The following is a 20,435-nucleotide window of genomic DNA, read 5'->3' as shown; positions in this document are numbered from 1 at the left end:
CCTTGGCTTCCCAGCACAGTGCAGTTCCCTCCCTGGAAAGCCTTGCCACCCTCAATCCACAGGAAAAGTTTAAGCCAAGATTACATGTGTTTTGGACTTAAGATATAGAAGTGAGCCTGAGACACTGAATTGTCTCATGTATCTATTTCCCTGAAGATAATGTTTCATTTCCTGTTTCTGTCTTGTCCAAAGCTCCACAGGTCTGTCCAGGGTCTCCAATCATAGCTAAACCCAGTACTGTATAGTCTTATCCTCAAGTTCAGGTGAGTTTAAACCTCGTCTTAACAGGAGGAAACTGAGGCCCAGGGAGGAGGAGAGGCTTGCTTCCACTTTACAGCTCATTAGAGAACCAAGGCTAGCACCTAGCACTGTGCCTTCCCAGCTGCCCCAAGGGGCAGTCGCTGTGTGGAACACATTCACTGCCAAGGGCCAGACCTCAGCTCCAAGTCAAATTGTGCTCTCTCTCTCTCTCTCTCTCTCTCTCTCTCTCTCTCTCTCTCTCTCTGTTGGGTGCAGGAAAAATGAAATGAGAGAATGCACTTCTTTGCATCCTTCACCATAATTTTTTAAAAGTCCTTGTAAAACTCTTACCAGGAGGCACGATCCTAAGGGACCAAACATCTCTGATGATTGATTTTAAATTTGTAAAGCTGACCAAGCAAAGCGTTTGGAAAGTGACACCATTTGCTACTTTGCCTTTATTGAGAATCAATACTCCTCCTTACCAATCGGTTGCTCTCTGTGCCCTGTAACAAATCAACCTCAGCTGCTTAATAGCAGGCTGGGGTATGTCAGCACCCTCTGTCCATAGGCTCATTGTCTCTTTGGAGTGAATTCTGCTCTGCCTTCTCTCAGAGAGTGAGTCTCAATTTGGGGAAGGCTTCTAGTTTCTGTCTGTTTGCACCCCCACCTTTGTAGGTCAGTGGAGCCCATGGTAGTGGGCACACTAGGGGCCAGCACATCTTCCCTGTCAGGCCGGGTCTGAGCCATGTTTCTGCCTGGTCGTCCATCTGGCTTCCCCTACTTCTCGCACATGGCAGCAGGTTGGCAGGCTCTGCCACCTCACATTCTCCAAATCCAGGGCTGCAGTACAGTCAGGAGAGCATGGTCCTGGCTGTAGAGCTCTTCTGATTCTGTGGTCCTAACTGAAAACCTGAAGGAAGCGAGACTCCACGGCCCACTCTACCCAAGACTCTAGAAGAATGCACCTTTATTCCCTGCCTAAACCTGAAGGAATCCATGCCCCTCTTCCATGCACTCACCCCGCAGGGCCTTTTCTTCAGTATTAGAGCTTTCACCTGCTGGGTTGGAGCTGTACTCAGCTGCTGCTTGGGAGGGAATAAGATCCCTCGCAGGCCAGCATGGACTCATCAGTAACTTTTCAGCACACAGGGCCTTATGCCATCAATCCCTAAAGACTGGTGCTTTAATCTCCCACATTTTCTTTCATAGAGCGAAATCTCATTTTGAAATGCTATCTCCTAAGTAAATGCTATCTGCAAGTACATTTCTCTACCAAATACACCAAAAGTCTAGAGAAAAGCATGAGAAATAGGGGACTCTATCTCCTGGGAACCTGTGTGTTTATTTCTCTAACAATAGAGGGAGGGCAGCAGACCTCTAACTCAGGGCTTTGATTTCCCTGCATTCTTTTGCCAGATTTCTCTTTAATGTCAGTAATGACTCCAGATTTATGAAAAGTTCTCTTCAAACTGAGTCAAATGTTTTCATCTTTAGTTACAAAAGATTGAGAGAACATATCTAAGTGAGACTAATCCAGAGATTAGGCTAACTTGGCCTCAATTTCTCTCACGAAAAGTTTCAATTATAACATGGAGCATCTGCAACACCAAGAATAGTGGGTGGCGGATTGAAGGATAAAATCTAATTTCGATCCAAACTTATGACTTTCAAGTGAAAGCCTGTTTCCCAGTATTCTTTCACACCTATGCATTAATTTTTGGCTTCTTGTAAGAAGCTGGTCAGGCTGATATTACCAAAGTAAAATAGACTCTGGATTTACTTTAAGATAGTTTTTGGATAGAGTTCCCACTTACTGGACTATTTTGCAGCAATTTCTACAAGAAGTAAAACAAGCCTTGGGATTCTCCCTCAAAACTAAATGCATTGACGTGATGTACATAAAACACAGATGCTTTATTTACCCAAACCAACGTTTTCCTCTGCCAATTGAAACTAAAAGCTTCATGGATTTAGCAGAAACTCTGGTGTGTGTGTGGGGGGGGGTGTGCGCACACGCGCGTGCATGTATATGCGTGTACAAGTGTTCTTTATCCAAAAGCCATCTGGTGACAAATGCATTTTGGTACTTTGATTCTTTTAAAACATAAAAAACTAATATAGTGAATATAACATATATGTGAAACTATGTATACACACAAACAATGGTCAGTGTGATCTATGGAGGCAACCCTTAAAAAACTTGTTTATATTTCTACAGTAGCATTCACAGTAAGAGGAATAAATAAACACTTTAAATAAGTACCCTCACATCAGTTTAGGTATAGTTTGTCATCAAATGAATTTTGTATCAAATTTATCTTGTCTTAAAAAATAACACTTCTCAGAACTTCTTTGAATTTCAGAATTGTGACTAATTTTGACTATGAATATGGCTAGAAACCACATATGAAAAATTGACTAAAAGTGGATGTAAATATAGACATGCAATAAATACTATTACCAACATAAGAACAGCAGCCTCGACAGAGGCCCAGTGCAACGAGATTTGAAACTATTTCTCTTAAGAGTTTCTACAGCTAAGTCTGTTGGTCTGTTCCCAGGTAGAGACTCAATGGGCAGTCAAAACTGACAATGACCTGGCCATTCTCGGGGGACAAGAAGAGGCAGGACGTGGAGAAGTACAGAAGTCTTTCATACCCATACATAGGGACTGGGGAGTCATAGAGAAGATCGACATCAATTCTTGGGGGACACCATGAGAACTGACACTGTGGTAAAGGGCTTTGAAAGAACTGCTTCCTCTGGGTATCTGTGCAGTTGATAGCAGGGAGGGCCACCATTTGTGAAAGGCTATGACAGCTATTTAAATGGAAGCACAATTGCTGTCCCCAGAACCTTCCTGAGCTGCTTCTATTCATCCACAGCTCACAGGCTTGCTGAACAATGATTGCACCCAGTCCACTGAGTAACCCAAGCTGTGCATCAGAATCAAGGCCTCCCTTCCTATGAAGCCTCCTTGTGTATGGCTAGGACAGTCCCTTCCCAAAGACAAGCAGTGAGTACAGAACTGATGCATTTTTTTTTTCACAAGCGAGACCACAATCAGTATCCGGATAATTAGCACAGGCCATATTCTCCCCTAGAAGCCACGATAGAACTTTCAAGTTGATAAGACATCACAATATTTTACTTTAAATTCATCACTGGAAACCGTTATCTGTTCAGCAAGTTAAATTCCCACTTCTGCCACATTTATTTTCATATGTTGCTAATTAATTTTCCAAACACACATTAAAGTGACTGTGAGTGGAGCCAGCTCATGCTATATGGGATTCTGCCTAGGACACAAAGGACTAATGTGCAATTTATATATTCTTCAATTAACCAAGGCTATTAAAATTATTTTCCACAAGCCATTTTACTCTCATATTTTAATGAACTACTTTTAAAAAGAATGCTGGTGCTTATAACAAAAATATGTAATACTAAAATCATTAATATTCAATATATGAAACCATCTACTCTGTAGTCTGTAAATATCAGAAGTGTACAATATAACCTCACCTCCAATGTAATCAAATTTCTCAAAGGACCCACATTTGTCATGACGTCAGAGTCAGCTAGTCAACCTTTTTAAAGATCAGACTTGCTACTGTATTCGTCAGAATGAGCCATCTTCACTGAGAGGAGTGAAGCTTTATTCTAATTGCAACTCTGTTCATTAGGCCTTCCTGTTCACAGGCTGGTCTGAGGACAAAGTAGCTGGCTTAAGAACGTGGTGACCCAAGCAGAAGAATTCAAGGCTGGAGAAGAGGACCAAAGAGCAGGCCATGGGAGAGAACTTTAAGAGGCCTTTAAAATGCTCTCCCCAGAAAGGGCTTTCCTGGTGTAGGGTGTGAGACTACCAGGGGAAATGATGGGATAGTCCAAGCACTGTAGTCCCCAGAAATGACAGTGTCCATACTTATATTGGCCAAGCCCCTTCAGCAACAATGAGATCAATTGGGTACACCATAAGTAATGTGTTGATACAAGAAAGATAGAGTCTGGAGCCATAGTGAAGAAAGTGGGACTACTTTGATGGAATATTTTGGGGTGGGAGAGGGGTGGTTCATGTAATGATAATCTCCAAACAATCTGAAATTCTGCCCTATGGGAAAGGCTTGTTTTGATCACCTTCCAAGGTCAATACATGACCACAGAGTTCAAGGTCTAATCAGGAAGATTTCACCTCAACAACAGGGAAAACTTTTCGAAATCTAAGGTTGACCAGGGAAAAGGACAACACCCTGTAGGCCAGTGAGTTCTGCACCTTAGGTGACTGGATATCTAACTGCCCATAAAGAACATGGCAGAGGGATTCCTTCTGTGTGTTTGAAGAGGGCTTGGATGATGATCTTTAGGTCATTCACTTTAAAGATCCCAACCCTTATGAAGCTGAAATGTATAGGAGATTCTAAGGGAGGCTGCTTGTGAAGCTTAGGAGGATTTGGGAAGCCATTTGTGCCATCCATTCTGCTCCTCAATGGAGAGCTGAAATAACCTGTTCTCAACCATACCGTATCAGTCACAGGGCTTATGTGTAAACTTTAGAGGACCCGAGCTGCATTTCTATAGGGTTGCACTTTTTTTATGAGTCAGACTTTTCACTAATTCAGATAAACAGTTTCCATAAAGCGAAATATCTGCATCATGTGAGTCTAACCCTAATTGAAGTGTAAATTCCTATCTCCAGAGATAAACATGCATGATGAACTGGCCATTCTGCTCCATCAAACCATCAAGGTCAAAAAGGAAAGGTTACAGAATGGGTAATGGCTTTACAGTGGGAGATGTGCATGAGACAATCTGACAGACAAGTGCACAGGGTATTGATCTTGGCAGCACATTTCTCCAGGCCCAGAACTCGCCAAAGAGATAGCACGAATGTTTCATGGAAGAGTCCTGCATGAAACCCTTGCCTTTAGTTGAGACTAGGACAAATTTCATCAACATGACCTGTTTCCAGTTTAATAGGGATCAAATGTCTGTCTACCAGATGATTTGGAGCAGTTTTATATTTGAGTTCATAATAAAGCTGTAAAGGGATGGTCCCGGGGCAAAGGAATCAACACTCACAGATGATCTTACCTCTCTTCCCGCCCTCCTTGTCCTTTCTGAACTCTGGGTTCCATAGCTGAAGCAATACATTTGCTTCACCTTGCTAGGGCACAAGAGGCAGCCATTCTGAACTCAGGAGCCAGTGGGTGCGAAGAATTTGGGTTAGTCTGTGTCAGCCGTTCTGTAGTCTGGTATCTCCATTACCTCTAAACATCCACGTAAACCCACTTGTTCAATGAGCATTTATCAAGAAACAGAGCAATAGGGAGTGAAAGCAGCAGCATACTGTTTAAAACAGACAAAAGCAGAGTGGTTCTGGTAGGGCAGAAATGAGGGATGAGGGGTGAGTGAGGGGCTGGTGATGGTTCTTAAGCACAGTGTAAAAACATAATAATAATTAATAATAATAATAATAATATCTCAACACTATCATGAGCAACTCAAAATTAAGTATATTCTGTGGGACTATTCTAATACTACCATTAGCCAGTTGTGATATGGGCCATACTCTGACACAGTTTCAAGGAGATATTTGTTTAACATGTATTCTTGGGATATTGATCCCATGAGCTTCTCCTGCTATTTGAAATGGAGTCTGTTGCATTTACTTGCAGAGAAATGAGGAGATCTATACCTATCCACTCATTCATTTGCATGGGGAAGTTAATACGTGTGACACTTTGGAAATCCCCCAAAGACTGAAATCTGTGGTTGCAGAATAATGACCAACCCAAAGAATCCACATGCAAATCCCTGGAAACTACGACTATGTGGCTTTCCATGGCAAAAGAGATTTTATAGATACAAATAGAGGATCTTGAGGTAGGGAGAGCAGCCTATATTAGTCAGGCGGGCCCCATGTAATCACAGAGGTCCTCAAAACTGAAAGAGAAAAGCAAGGAAGGAGGCCAGCATAATGGGATGTGAGTGAAACAGACTCAATCTGCTTTAAAGATGGAGGAAGAGGACCAAACTCGAAGGAATGTGATGCCTTTAGAAGCTCGGAACTACCCTGCAATTATTGCCAGTAAGAAAATAAGAGGATTGGGTCCTACAACCATAAGGAATTGAACTGTGCCAACACCTCAAATGAACAGGAAATTGTTTCAACCTTGGAGCCTTCGCGGAGCAATGCTGCTGATACCCATGTCTGATTTCCGACCTCCAGAATTCTAAGACAACAGATTTGTGTGGTTTGAAACCACCGTGTTCAAGACAATTAATTATGATAATGATAGAACGCTAGCACAAGATCTGTGTAGTTAAAAATTTGAGCACAGCAGCTTATTCCTCGATACATTTTCTTTTGTTTATAAAATTCAGTTTTCCTTCAAAAACCCAAGAACCCTCTAAGAAGGGAAGATTGCTGGCCAAGTGATGTACTAGGAGTCAGGAAGATGCTAGCAGACTGATAACACTATGCAGATAGTTAAATGGGCCCAAGAAGCTGGAAATCCATCTTTGGGAACTTTCACAAAAACTGGAAATGACTGGCCTCTCACATTTTTTTGATCACCAGAATTTAGTGCCTACTGTTTCTCATTTACGTGATGCCTCTTCTATTCTAAGGTGATAATAATGAGTAGTTCTAGCAAAGGCTTTCCACGTTAACCTGGACCCATAATCACCAGGACTTGATTTTTTTTTTTTTATGTACACTGACCACTCCCAGGTCTTCTTCTTTTCCTGCCACACCCATTTTCAGTCCATCTAGAAAATCTAAATAACTACATTTCTCCTATTGGCTTTAAATGGAGAGTATTTTTTTTCACCTAAAAAAACCCAGACGGTATTAAAGACCATGATGGGCCCAGGGCTTTAGCTCAGTGCTTCCGTTGCCTGCCTCACAAGCACCAAGTTCTGAGTTCGAGCCCCGACCCCCCCCCCACAAAATAAAATAAATAAATAAAGACTACAGATTTAGAAATCTGAGAATCTGATCTGGTATTGAGCGTCATCATCTTGGAAAATTTACTGTTGTATAAACTTAGGCTAGCACTCATTTTCCTTACCTGTAAAAGGAGGATAATATATCACAAAGATTTTAGTTGTTTTTTTTTTTTATTTTGTACCAGGTATAGAACTCAGGATCCATCACTAGCCAGACAGGCAGCAGAACCACTGAGCTAAATCCCTGGCCCTCACAAAGGTTTTTGAGTGGACAGGATGAGGTCATTCAGGTGAGAGAACTTTACTAACCCGTGCTCGTCACACTTTACTATGAGTACCAATCACACAGAGATCTTATTAGTGTGCAAATTCTAATTGAATAGGCCTAGGGCAACATTGGACTTCTGCATTTCTAATAAAGTCTCAGTCCTGCAGACACCCCTAGTGAACCCCAGTGAGAGCAGGCAAAACTAAAGTCTACACAGGGGTATTAAGATGTAAGCTGTTGAGGGAGAAGGAAGCTATAAATTATGAATTTGAAACTAAAGACTGAAACTAATTTTGATATTAACTGTGAATTTTATTTTCCCATAATTATTGTGTCCTCTTTTAGCAACAGAGCAAATTGACTGCTTTGTGTCAGTTTTCATTTGGCCTGGTAAAATTTAAGCTTCTTTATGCAATGATATTGAAGAGTTCTTAGACCTCTGGTACAAAGCAGGGACGGACTTCAGTTTACAACTTTCCTGAGGCCAATTGCCTGTACTAAGAATTCACCCGATACATGTTTCTTTCTTGTCCAATGTACCTATGTCTATAGGTTTGCCAAAACCCCGACCAGTAGCAGACTGCATCCATGAACACATTTGGGACATGTGGCAGTGCTAATGAGTCACTATTTATTGAGGGTTCACAGTATGCCTAGAACTGGTTTGTAAAACACTTTCCCTGCAGCTCCTCTTTAAATCTGCACAGCAATCCTGTAACCTAGATACCTTATCTACTTCCATTTGACAGGTGAGGACATAAGATGTAGGACCCAATAATAGTGAGTGGAAAATAGTTTTAAGAATCCAATGGGATAAAATTCAATATGCAGTTGCAAAGAAAGAAATGAAATGGATACATATTGAGGATACACTCCTAAGTGAAATAAATGTCACACATGTTCAAATACTGAATAATTTCTCTGGTATGAACAAACTATAATAGTACATAAGATCCTAATGAGATTATTGACAATGTGAAATAGGAAGAAAAGGGCTAAAAGTGTAGGGAAAGTGGGAAGGGTAGGGGAAAGGTAATAAGGGAAAGAAAAAAATAGGAGAAAATGAAAAAATGGAAACAAAATGTTTGTAAATGGGGAGGGGAGGAGGGGGTGAAGGGAGGGCAAGGGACAAGGGGAAAAATGAGAACCAAGACCTGTCATGTAAAGGTACAAGATCCCAATGATGAATGTAACTATTGTATACCTAAAATGTACCAGTAAACTCAATGAGGGAAAAAAGAAAGAAAGAAAGAAATGAATGGGATTTGGGTTCAGCCTCACCAGGGTTCTGGGTACTGGTGCAATGGCACTGTGGAGGATGCCAGTAAGGCTGGCCAATGCTGGCTGATGGATCACTGAGTCTTGAGAGAGTCACAATTTACATATGAGAGAAAAATACTGATGTTTGATTTTCCCTAGAAATAATTATACAGTCACACTGATGTTTCTGCCATCAGACAGGCTAAATAACAATCAAACAGCCAAACAGATGGACTGGGGGGGCATTTATACAATCAAGTGTTTTTGTGCCTTTTGCCTTTAAAGTCCATTTTTAAAATTAGGAGCAAGGCAAGCAAGTGGATGGGAACTATGAACCCATGAGCCCTGACATCCACCAGAGCAGAGAATGAATGATTAATTGGCAACTTGCATTCATAGGAACCTAAAAGGGCCAATAGGCCAGGAGTCTGTACAAGGTCAAAGCCTTCCAATAAAGAATGACATCAGTCACAAATCCTAGGCAGAGTAGGGTGGGCACTTTGACTGGATGACTTAACTGCAGGAATAGCCCAGGGCCTTTCCGGCACTGGTCTGGAGATGGGGCCCGAATGCTTGTCCAGAGAACCCCTGTAGTTGATTTAGAAGGTAAACTTCTAAGGCCAGAGGCTTTATTAACTACCTACTCTGTAAAATGCTTGGTGTGCTTAAGACACCCTAGAGAAAAGCCATAAAGAAGTCTTCTCTATAGATCTCGGAGAACTGTCCCTAGAGGCATCTTTTACCCGCAGGTAGGCACCTAACCTTCCTGTTACCTTGTGCGCTTATAGTCCCAACAGAATATTGTCATTACTGAATCAACAAAACCAGAATGCTGTTTTTTTTTTAAGTGTAGGACACTTGGTACTTTTCTAGCAATTTCGCTCCCATGAACTTGCCATTTGTGACAAGGTATTTGATTACCATGAGAACACAGAGAAGAAGGAGCAGGTGTTCATGTGCTTCACCAATGAAGTTCTGGGGACTCTTAGCCAAGGTCATGTACCTGGGATCTGCTGGCTGTGGTGGGGGTCACTAGGCTACTATGGTCGTTGCCTACCCATCAAGTCTTGCTTAAAAAATCATGAATCTACTACAAAATTCATATTTGAATCCTATAAAAAGGGAGCAGGGAATCATAATTAATTCTGAACATGTTCTACAACTAATTTAATTAGATAGCTTACAAGAATTTGGTGCTGAAGACACCAAAGGCCACCAAACTTCTTGTGCAGTCGGCTTACTCAGTCATATACACAATTTCTAAGATAAAGCTTATATAGTTTCCTTATGAAATGTGTTTTCACAATCATGACTGAACTATATTGTAAATGTAACGTTAAAATTGAAATGAGTGGCAAAAACTGCAACTTGGCAAATCTGCTGGGTCTAACCTTAACAAGACGAAGGGGCAGTAACTCAAAATAGCACCGTGAGCAAGGAGATGCCACACAGAGCCCATGGAATGGGACCCAGACCAGGCCATTGGTTTCTAATAAAAGAAAGTGTAGCTGAAAGATGTGTCAACACTTGCTGGTTGCACTTTCTCACTACTAGAAACTTTTTTAGGTTCAGTAATTAGGCTTAGAAATCCTATGGTCTACAAAGACTGCTGCTTAACACCAACAACCATCTACTTGACCACCACCTATCGCAAATTGAATCTTCTCTCCTCTATTTTATTTTATTGGTACATTTTAGATATACATAATGATCCCTAAGATGCATGCATCTTAGGGAATTTGTACCTGTGCATAATATATCTTGACTCATTCTTTTCCCATTCCCATCCCTCCCTTCAATCCCTTTTCCCCTCTTTAGTTACAAAAGCTTTCTTTTCATTTTTTCCTTCTATTTCCTTTTTCTTTTATTGTTGTTTCTTTCCTTGACGCTTCCCCCTCCCTTGTTCCCCTTCTCATTTGAACATTTTCTTCCCATTTTCCAGTGTCTATTAAACATTTTGATCCTTATTAAATTTTTGGTTTCTCACACAAGAGAAACAATGCAGTATTTACATGTGTGTCTGATTTATTTCACTTAAGAGTCTGGTCTCAAGGTGCATCCATTTAGTTAGAAATGTCACAATCTTATCCTTTTTATAGGAAAGTAGAACTCTGTTGTATAAAAAAAAAACCCACATCTTTATCCATTCACCAGTTGAGGGGCATTTGAGCTGTTCCCAAGATTTAGCTATTATAAATAGTGCCACTATAAGCATGGGTGTGCATATGATGCTTTTCATTCTTTTGGGGAAAATACCAAGAAGGAGAATAGCTGGGTTGAATGGGACCTCTAGTTTTACTTTTTTGAGGAATCTCCACACTGATTTCCACAGTGGCTGCACCAGGAAAAGGATTCCTTTTCCTCCACATCCCCACTGGCATTTGTTATTGGTTGATTTCTTTATAGCAGCCACTCTTTCTGGAGTGAGGTGGGATCTCAGCTTTGACTTCATTTGCATCTCTCCAATGATCAGTGATGTGGAACATTTTTTCATATGTTTATTTGCTATTTCTTCTTCATCTGAGAAGTATCTGTTCATTTCAGATGCTCATTTTTGAATCACATCTTTATATTGGGGGGGGTCTGATTTTTTGAGTTCTTCATATATTCTGGATAGTAGTCCTTAGCTTAGGAACAGCTGGCAAAAAAATTTTCCTACACTGTGGGCTATCTTTTCACTCTGTTGATGCTTTCCTTGCTGTGCAAAAGCTTTTTAAAAAGATGAGATCACAGTTGGATGTTCTCTCCTTGGCCATACTTCCTGTTGGACTACAAGCATTGGCCTCTTTTGCACCTGACCTCTGTGATGATGTGTTGCATCATGAGATCTCTTAGTCTGGGAATTTACAATGGTTCCCTGGAAGATAGATGCCCTTGCAAGATTCTCTGAGGTCTCTCTCCATCACCACCCTACTTGGCTTCAGTCTAATTTCCTTCCACCCCCAGCACACCTGCCATTTGTGGTTTCTCCCTGATCCCACTGTCTCTGGGCCTTTGTTTCAGGAGCTGACTATGTCTACAGTAACACTTTCCCCCTCATCTGCTGGATTAAGTCTTTATTTTTCAAGTGTAAATTCTAATAGCATGAGGTCTCTTCTCCAATGGCTCAGATTCTCACAGGTATATCTCCCTGTTCTGATATATGTTTTCTAACTGCATCATTGTAGAGTACTCTGTTATTTCCAATTATTTTATTTAATTGTTCTAACATGCACAGCTAACTTGTATGTTCCTTGATGGCAGGGACCAGATTATAAATTCAATTTGTGTATCCCATGTTCATGGGCATAAACAGTATACAATTTTCTTGTTAAAAATACTCCAGGTGGCTTTATAATGTATGGACTGCATTAACACAGGACAAAGTTGCCTGGTAAAGAATAATATTTGACTATGAAATGTTTAAGCATTGATGATCATTAACAGAAACCAATACTTTGGCCAGCCTACCAAATGTGCAAAAATTCTGAATCATATGATAAATTGATGAAAATAATCAGGTGAACAGGTTGCCTGATGATGGATCTGTAACTTTTCAATTGGCCACATGGATTCTGGCCCATCACAGTGTCCAACTACTTCTGCTTCAGTTCCTCAGAAAAAGTGCAACTTATTTGGATGGATTTTTCTCTATAAAGTTGGTATTTAGTGCAACAACTGTTGATGCGTTGCACAGTGTGTATACATGCATAAACATGAGAAATAAATGGCAGTAGCATGCCTCTTACTAAAATGAGTGCTGCATGCGAACAGACCTTCCTATTTTTAATTAAAACAATGATTCCTTTATTCCAATTTGTGTCAGACATTAGCCGCTCTTGTCAGATTTTGATACATGAACCAGCCCAGTGTATACTGTGTCTGATATTAACTCCCTCTCTAGTTGATAATTTTTCCAGTGGCATAATTAATTTACTCATGGGAGGAAAACCATTCAATCAATTTGGGATTAAATATGAGGTTGAAGGACTTTCACAAAAGACAGAACTAAGGCTCCTAGCCCACATGCATTGCTAATTGTGACACACTCACATTAAGAACAAGAAGGTGTTTCCTTCTTCTGATAAATGAGCCTGAAAATCCTCCCCAGTGTTCACTATAAATCACAAAGACCATTTATAAACAGACAGGAAAACTCGACAGTTTCCACAAGAATTCACTCCTATCCTTTGCCTAAGACTATCAACGTCATATTTAAAGCTGACATCTTAAATCTTCTATACAAAACCCCTCTAATTCAAAAAGACTAGCTATTTTAAACAGAATTCCCTACACCTGTTATTTTGAATGACAGCAAACAAAATACTGGAGATGTAGTCCCTTCATAGCAACTGCCTGAAAATCTTACCTTCCAGCTATGAGTCTCCCTTCTCACCAGTACCACATTGAAGAAGGGTCCAGTGCCAAAGGGAGAAGACTGGACCACACTTTGCCAGAGTGTGGCAGAATTCCTTTGATCTTGCACCCACTCGTCTTTGACATGAAGAGGAAAAGTCTGTTCAAGGCCAACAATAATAAGATAGCTATGTACAGGCAGCCTTATTCAACATTAACTCCTGCATGTGGAATGGCAGGGCTAACAAGTGAATCTGGATCAATAGCAAAAGGAATTACAATTCCGTGTTACAAATGAACACAGAGCAAATTAAAAGCTGACCTAGGAAAAAATGGAAATAATCAAGGGCATTTCATGAAGAGCTACTAGGACCTGTGATAACGACAAACCAGCTAGTAGTAATAATAAGGTCAGGGTGTTTGGCTTTGTTAGTAAGAGGAATTTGTCATGTAGAGGAATATGACCATTTAGCAATTCCAAGGAAGGAACAATTTAAAATAAAAAGGATTAAAATTAGGCAATTAAAATATCTTTTGTGCTTAAGCAAATTATGTCTGTCTTCGACACCATGAGAAAAATATGGGAATCTGCATTTTCTGAAGGTAACATCACATTCACTTTTAGTAATTCAACAACAAATCACAATGATACAGAGTCCTGACTAGATAATTCAAAATAAATGCACATGTTAGGGATGACAGACAAGGCTTTCATAATTTGAGTGGGTGAGGTTTAAGTGTCCTAACCAAGAAAGACATGCTCCCTTGCAAACATGCAAGATGTGTACTTAAAGGGAGAACTGAGTAGCTTTCTAACCTGACAGTATCATCAAAAATTTTACACTGCTCTAGATTCATCTTCATAAAATGTGGATATACAGCCCTGGCAGTGGGAAACCTAGGCAAAAAACAAAACAAAACAAAACAAAACTGACAGTCTAATGTTTCTTTTGAGTATAATCCTATTTCAATAAATATTCTAGACAAGTCTGCCTAAATTCCAGGTGATAGAATGAGAGAGAATGTGCACTTGGGTTTGTATGTATGCCTGTGCCAGTGAGTGTATGTGAGTGTGTAGTGCATGTGAGTGTGTAGTGCATATGTGTGCATGCACATACACATTTACATTTGATTGTGAGTATGTAAGCATCGAGTATCTAATACCCAACATGGCTAATATGAAGCAAAGAACAATGATTTTGGCACTAAACAAGATGGCTGGCTAAGAAGTATGAACCATATTGGGAGAAGGCCTTCCGATGAGGGGCATCATTTTTTTTTTTTTTTTTTTTTTTTTTTTTTTTTTGGGGGGGGTTTGATTGGGGAGGGCCTCGCCGGGGGGGGGTTTTTTTTTTTTTTTTTTTTTTTTTTTTTTTTTTTTTTGGTAGAGGGGATTGAAATTGGGACCTTGCACTTACTTGTGAGACAGTCGGCGGCACCACTGAGCTAAATCCCGGCCCCATAAATTGTAACTTTCAAAATATTGCTGCTCTTAGTTGGCTAAGGGCAGAAATGTTGACTTCTATAGCACATACGGTCCAATTAGCCAGTTAATAAAAATGATACTGCTGTTAGCAAATGTTTATGTTACCCTCCGTATGTGTTTTAGCCATGTCGTACTAGCACACACATATGTAAATTCATATATTTGAATCAAATGTTACCAACATTTTCACTGCATACACACAGGCCAGTGTCAAAATAAGAACATATAAAGGCCAACAATCTGAAAAGAAATGAAATGTTGATTATTTTTCTACTTGTTGGACACAACTTGACTCACTGAATAGCTAATTACAATGTTTACATTTTTAAGGTAGTTACGGAACTTCTGTTGGGTTGGTAGAACAGCAAGAAATGCATTTATGAAGATCTAGTATAGATAATCTCTAATTTTTTCAATAAATGTTTTATCTTGCCACGAAAAATAACAAAGCCCAGAATTCCTTTCTTCCTTCCTCTTTCTTCTTTCACACCTCTTTCTGGTATCTTTCTAGGAAAAGTCTCATTATTCAGTATAATATCGTGCATCTTAATGGTCCTTTATTTCTGAGTTATGTTATGAAAAGACTCGGGGAATTCCGTGTTTAGGGTTGTTTCCCTCTTCATGAATTATTGGTGTCACTATAAAGGGAGATGATTGTTTTTCTTCAAATCTCTTCTAAATGTCTTTCATGCCTCCCATAGGATAATTCTATGCAAAATAATGAGAGGAGACAATGATTTAAAACGTTTTAATATCTGTATTTGAAATAGGTGTCAGCTCCATTCTGGAATGAACAGGAGGAAAGAAGCTAACTCTCCTGTAATTTACATATTATTAATGTTTTTACAGAAGGGCCATGGAGGCATGGAATCAACAGAAACATAGAGATTTTAATCACTGCTTCTCTTGCTGTGCTCTTTCTTTAGAAATTGCATCTTTGGGAGCTGATCCTGTGTTAATTGTGTTTCCAAGTTGTCCATAGCTCTGCAAGCAGAGACCAAGGCAACTTTTGCTCTCCGCTTTTACTTTCCTTTAATACGATGGTTTATACACTGTGGTTTATTCATTTATTGGTCTGATGGTTTTTATGAGTTGTGATTCCACACAGGTTCTTTTCTAGCATCGTGTTTTATAAAGATATGGAGAATGTAATATAAGTCTGATACAATTATGGTTATATGCTACACAAGACAATACTGTAAATATAAGGAGCGTCTGAAAAGCTGCTTAGCAAAATGATCTTAATATACGCGGCAGTGCGAAAATGTGAGAGGAATCTATAATGACAATGAAGATTAGCCATTTGCTCTCTAACCTTATTTACAGAAGCAATCAGAGGTATTCAGGTCGAGTTAATGACCCTGTCTCCAATTAATTCAATTGTCTACAAACAACACTGGTGCGGTGGCTGTCTCCAAGTCTGCCACACAGTCTCAGAGGGAATACACAAGACTCCATTAAAAGTGACAATAATAATACATTTATTACCGAAACACTATTGTATTATAAATAAATTCCTCATGTTAAATTATGCTCCACGCTTTAGCAGAAATTCAATTACTGAAATAATAAAAAGATGGTGTATTTGCCAAGTGCTTGGACTATAATTTGGCTGCTTAGTTACCAGCGGTTGGCTATTTTGCAATTTTTTCTTCATAGACTATTTCTCTTGAATAAATGCCAGACTTTTTCATACAAATTTTATGAACAAGTTGCAAAATGAAATTTCGAGCTTTTGAATCCAATTATGAAAGACATAACTAAATCTATTATTGAAAAAAAAATTTCTAGTAAGCCCTTTCTGCCGTTGTTCAGAACTGTCTGGTAATTGAGGTAAGCACAGGTGCTGCTCATTATGGACCATTGTGCACCATCTGAATTCTGGGAACTGTGGAATTCAGATGGTTTAAACTCTGTTTGTGTGAATAACAAACAGGCCTGATTCTGTGCTTGTTTGTACAAGCTTGTACACAGCTCATTTGGGACTTTGAAGACACCTGCTTACCCTTTTGAAGCCAAAACAGTATCATTTATGTTCTGGCTATCCTTTCGATGACAATTTTGCAAAAGCAACATATTTTGTGCTCTCTCTTCATTCCCACCATCTCTTCCACCACGCAGTAATTCCAACATATCCTTGTCTTCAGTGATAGGGAAATTAGTTAAATAAAGCTGCTGCAATTATCCAATGACAAGAGATTACACAAAGCTGTGAGACGGAAGAAGGGGGAAAAACAAACCATCCCTTCGCATGGGAAGATGTCTCCAATAAATCAATAGTCTAAGGTGGAATGAGGATGTGCATATGTGCTTGTGTGTGTGTGTGTGTGTGTGTACATGTGTGTGCATGTATTTAAGACTAGGAGATTTTCTTCCTTGTGCCTTCTGTAGACCTGTGTTTTCACATTTGCCTGTCTAATGTCTAGTCTCATAAGTTTTGGGTGGGTCATTGGGAAACAGAGTACCTTATATCACACAGACTTGTTTCCTGCTTCAGAATGCAAAGGAAAAACGACTAACAGGCATGGGACCCTCTCCCATCCATGGGACTCTAGCTCTAGCTGGCAGCCATAGGTTGAGCTGGCTTGCTGGAGTGGGATGGAGCCTGCACTGAACTTCTGGGCAATGTCACAACCTGAATATTCCAGCCCTGCGGTACCTTTTCAGTGCCCCCACTAACTTTAATTATTCAACAAATTTTTGTTTTCTCTGGTATTACTTACTGGAGGTCTTGGCAAATGTAAAAAACAAAAACAAAAACAAAACAAAACTCAGAAAAACATGTAGCAAAGGAGCAGTAGTTTTGTTGAAGAGCAGAAAACAAGCCTCCATTACCTGTATCCGAACTCCCACTCTGGGAGCCATCCCTCCCAGAGTGACTACCACAGAAGGAGATGTTCTATAATCATACGTTTGTGACTCCTTAGGATGGGAACGTGCCTTCCTATGAATTCAGGGATGAAGGTGAAGGTGGAAAGAGTGAAAAAAGCAACAGAAGAAATTATAGATGCATGCTGAGGGTTTGAAAGACCTAGTAGAAAGTATCCTGATCTACCCAAGGTGTTTACAGAACCTAGAATGTAATTCTCCCAATTTAGCAAACATTTGGTCTCCAGGATCTCAATGAAATCTCATAGCCAAGCCATGCCCGTCTGTAAAGGTGTAATGCAATATTATCCAGGGTGCTGCTAACTTGATGCTCGGTTACACTTCTGTCTATCTGGCCCTCCAGGTGAAGTTATAGTTTGGAACAATGCCTAATAAAGCTAACCAAAGTGGAGATCAGCCAAAGTGAGTTCCCATATATCAGATATTGAATACGATTAATATGGTTTGACAGTGCTCCACAGAAGGGATAGCCCTTATCATTATCACAGAAAGTGCAAGGTAAAGTTCTCCAAGAATATAAATAATTTGGAAATCCTCGTAGACAATGTGTCTCTTTTGCACTTTAAAAGAGCTGGCCTACAGACCTTATGTACTTTTGAGATTTATCTGAAAGATACATGAAGAAGACTTCCAGCCAAAAAATGTACATATTTAATGGAATTAGATATCTAGGCAAGAGAATGTCAAAAGAAAAGGCAAAATATTAAAGTGAATGAAAAGTGCTCCTTTTCATAGCTTTCCTGCTTTGATAAATATCTTCTGGGATGTCATTTACTAGAAAATCATGATTTTACAAAATAAAAAAAAAACTTGGGGTATAAAATATACTCTATTGCTGAAGTAAGCCTCTATTTTCACATTTCTCTCTGAATTCTGCCTTTGTCAGTCAGAGGCCTTGATACTTGCCTTTAGATCTGTCTTTTTATCATTCTTATTGAAAATATGACAATTATTGTGAAATACTCAAATTGCAGGAGGGGCATAGCTACAGAGCTGTGCTCCCTAAGTCTTCATCTCCTTTCTAGCCTCCAGAAGAAGCCATTTCACATGAAACCGAAGATTACCGAGTTGGAAGACTGCTGAGAGCTGCAGCAATGTCTGGGGTATGGTGATACCATAGGCACTCGTCCATGACAGCAGCACGCAGCAACTGCATTACCCCTGAAAATGAGCTATTGATATGGAGGAAGATGGTAGGAATATGAAATTTTGGCTTGCAATTGCATGAGAATGCTCAAGTGTGAGTGTGTGTGTGTGTGTGTGTGTGTGTATCACCAAACGACAAGCAATTATTTATTACTAGACTATCACAAAACTGCAAGTTATAAAAAGAAAGCCCTATATACATCTGCTTTCAAAATACACTATGTTCCTTTCTCTTCTGATTTTGATATCTGAGTATAAGACCTAATAATTTAGTAGGACATATAAATCTTTTTTGGCCCAACATGGTTCTTTTAACAACATTATCATTTCATTTTATGTAATAATAATATTTCATTTTATTGAGTTCTTAGTATGCCATGAGTTTTCCCAAGCTCTTGCATCCAGTAAGTGGCTAGAAAGAAACAGTTCTACTGTTTGGTACCTTTTGTTTGTTTGGTCTAAACGCCCTGCTCTATTTTGGCCAATCCCCCATCTATATGTGTAATTTCAGACAGAACTATTGGAGAGCAAGGGCTAAAATATTTAAATATATGTTTTACAAAATTATTTTCTGGCTTTTCCGTGTCTTTCAGTGACAACTGGAAATGTATAATATTCAATAATTATTCTTCAGTTAATAGCAATGATAATAGTGATGACAATAATGGTGATAACTACTGCTTATTAGGCTCACACTGTGTGCCAGGTACTATAACCACTTTTCATGAAATCTCAGAATAGGCCTATCGTGTACAGACTGTTATTACCCCCATTTTACATGTGAGAAAGTGGAAGTTTAGGCTAAGCAATTGCCTAAAGATTTGAATGAGAGCTTTTCTGATAACAAAGGTTGTGAACTTTTACTACTCTGCTATATTGCATCGACGGGATTAGTTCTGATCTGCAATTTAGAGAAAATATCCATCATTGCCACTCAGGTTTCTGCTTTTGTAAATAGCTGCTCTTAAGAGGCAGCTGACTTTCTAATAGCAATGTCATAGTAAGATAACAGAAGCACAGTTTCACAGAATCATATGGTTGTAGAGTTTCTTGGAGATTCACTAATCCATTTCCTTATATTGTGAGAAGAGGGACTGGGGCCACTTAGAAGTATTCTCAGAGGGTAACAGGTCACACAGTGAGTCTATCAAATTCATAACTGCACACGGTGGTAAGATCAGCTGTGGCCATTCTGCTTTGCTGGTGGACAGGAGCTGATGAGTACCGATAACGTGGATATGGAAAATATTTTGTTTAAAACAACTAGCTATTTTATTGTGAAAGGTGGTGAATGACAAACCATCACCCATGTATTTGATTGATTCAATCATCTATAAATGTAACAGCGGCAACTTGGTATGTATGGCTCTAAATACGAGTAGATGTTTCAAGCAGGTCTGATTCCATAGGTCTGAGGTGGTGAGGTCATATCTAGATTTCTTATCAGCCTTTGGAGATGATTTTGATGTATGTACAAGTTTGAGAGCTATTGGCTTGGACATATAAATTCCACCTGGACTCATGAAGCACACGAAAGGAGTGTCTAGGAGGGAAGGGATGGAGGACACACCAGTCACTGTGAGGATAAAATGTCACTACAGATGTTGTGCATTTCTCCCTCGACACTGGTATTAGAAGATAACAGGCAGCTAACATTCTCCTTGTTCATTTATTGGCGTAAAATGTTCAAATATTTCCATACGGTCTCATTATTGCTGTGCTATCTATTAATAATACTTCAATAGGTTACTTCATAGCAAAGTGCTCGGACTAAGACTCTCAAATTCATTCTTCACTATTTGTTCACATTCCCCTCTAATCGGCCCACCAGCAAAATTTATCTGGACTCTCCTCAAA

General features: G+C 39.6%; 1 protein-coding gene across 1 annotated transcript in view; it reads right to left on the bottom strand.

The window, feature by feature from the left end:
- The window catches only part of Aff2 (AF4/FMR2 family member 2), a 316,042-nt gene that overhangs the window by 35,689 nt on the left and 259,918 nt on the right, over window positions 1-20,435 (bottom strand). The window lies entirely within an intron of this gene.

This window comes from Fukomys damarensis, unplaced genomic scaffold (assembly GCF_012274545.1).
Source record: "Fukomys damarensis isolate Sample0158 unplaced genomic scaffold, DMR_v1.0_HiC HiC_scaffold_39, whole genome shotgun sequence".
Classification (NCBI taxonomy): domain Eukaryota; kingdom Metazoa; phylum Chordata; class Mammalia; order Rodentia; family Bathyergidae; genus Fukomys; species Fukomys damarensis.
The sequence above is the reverse complement of the archived record's forward strand: the minus strand, read 5'-3'. Positions and strand labels throughout refer to the sequence as shown.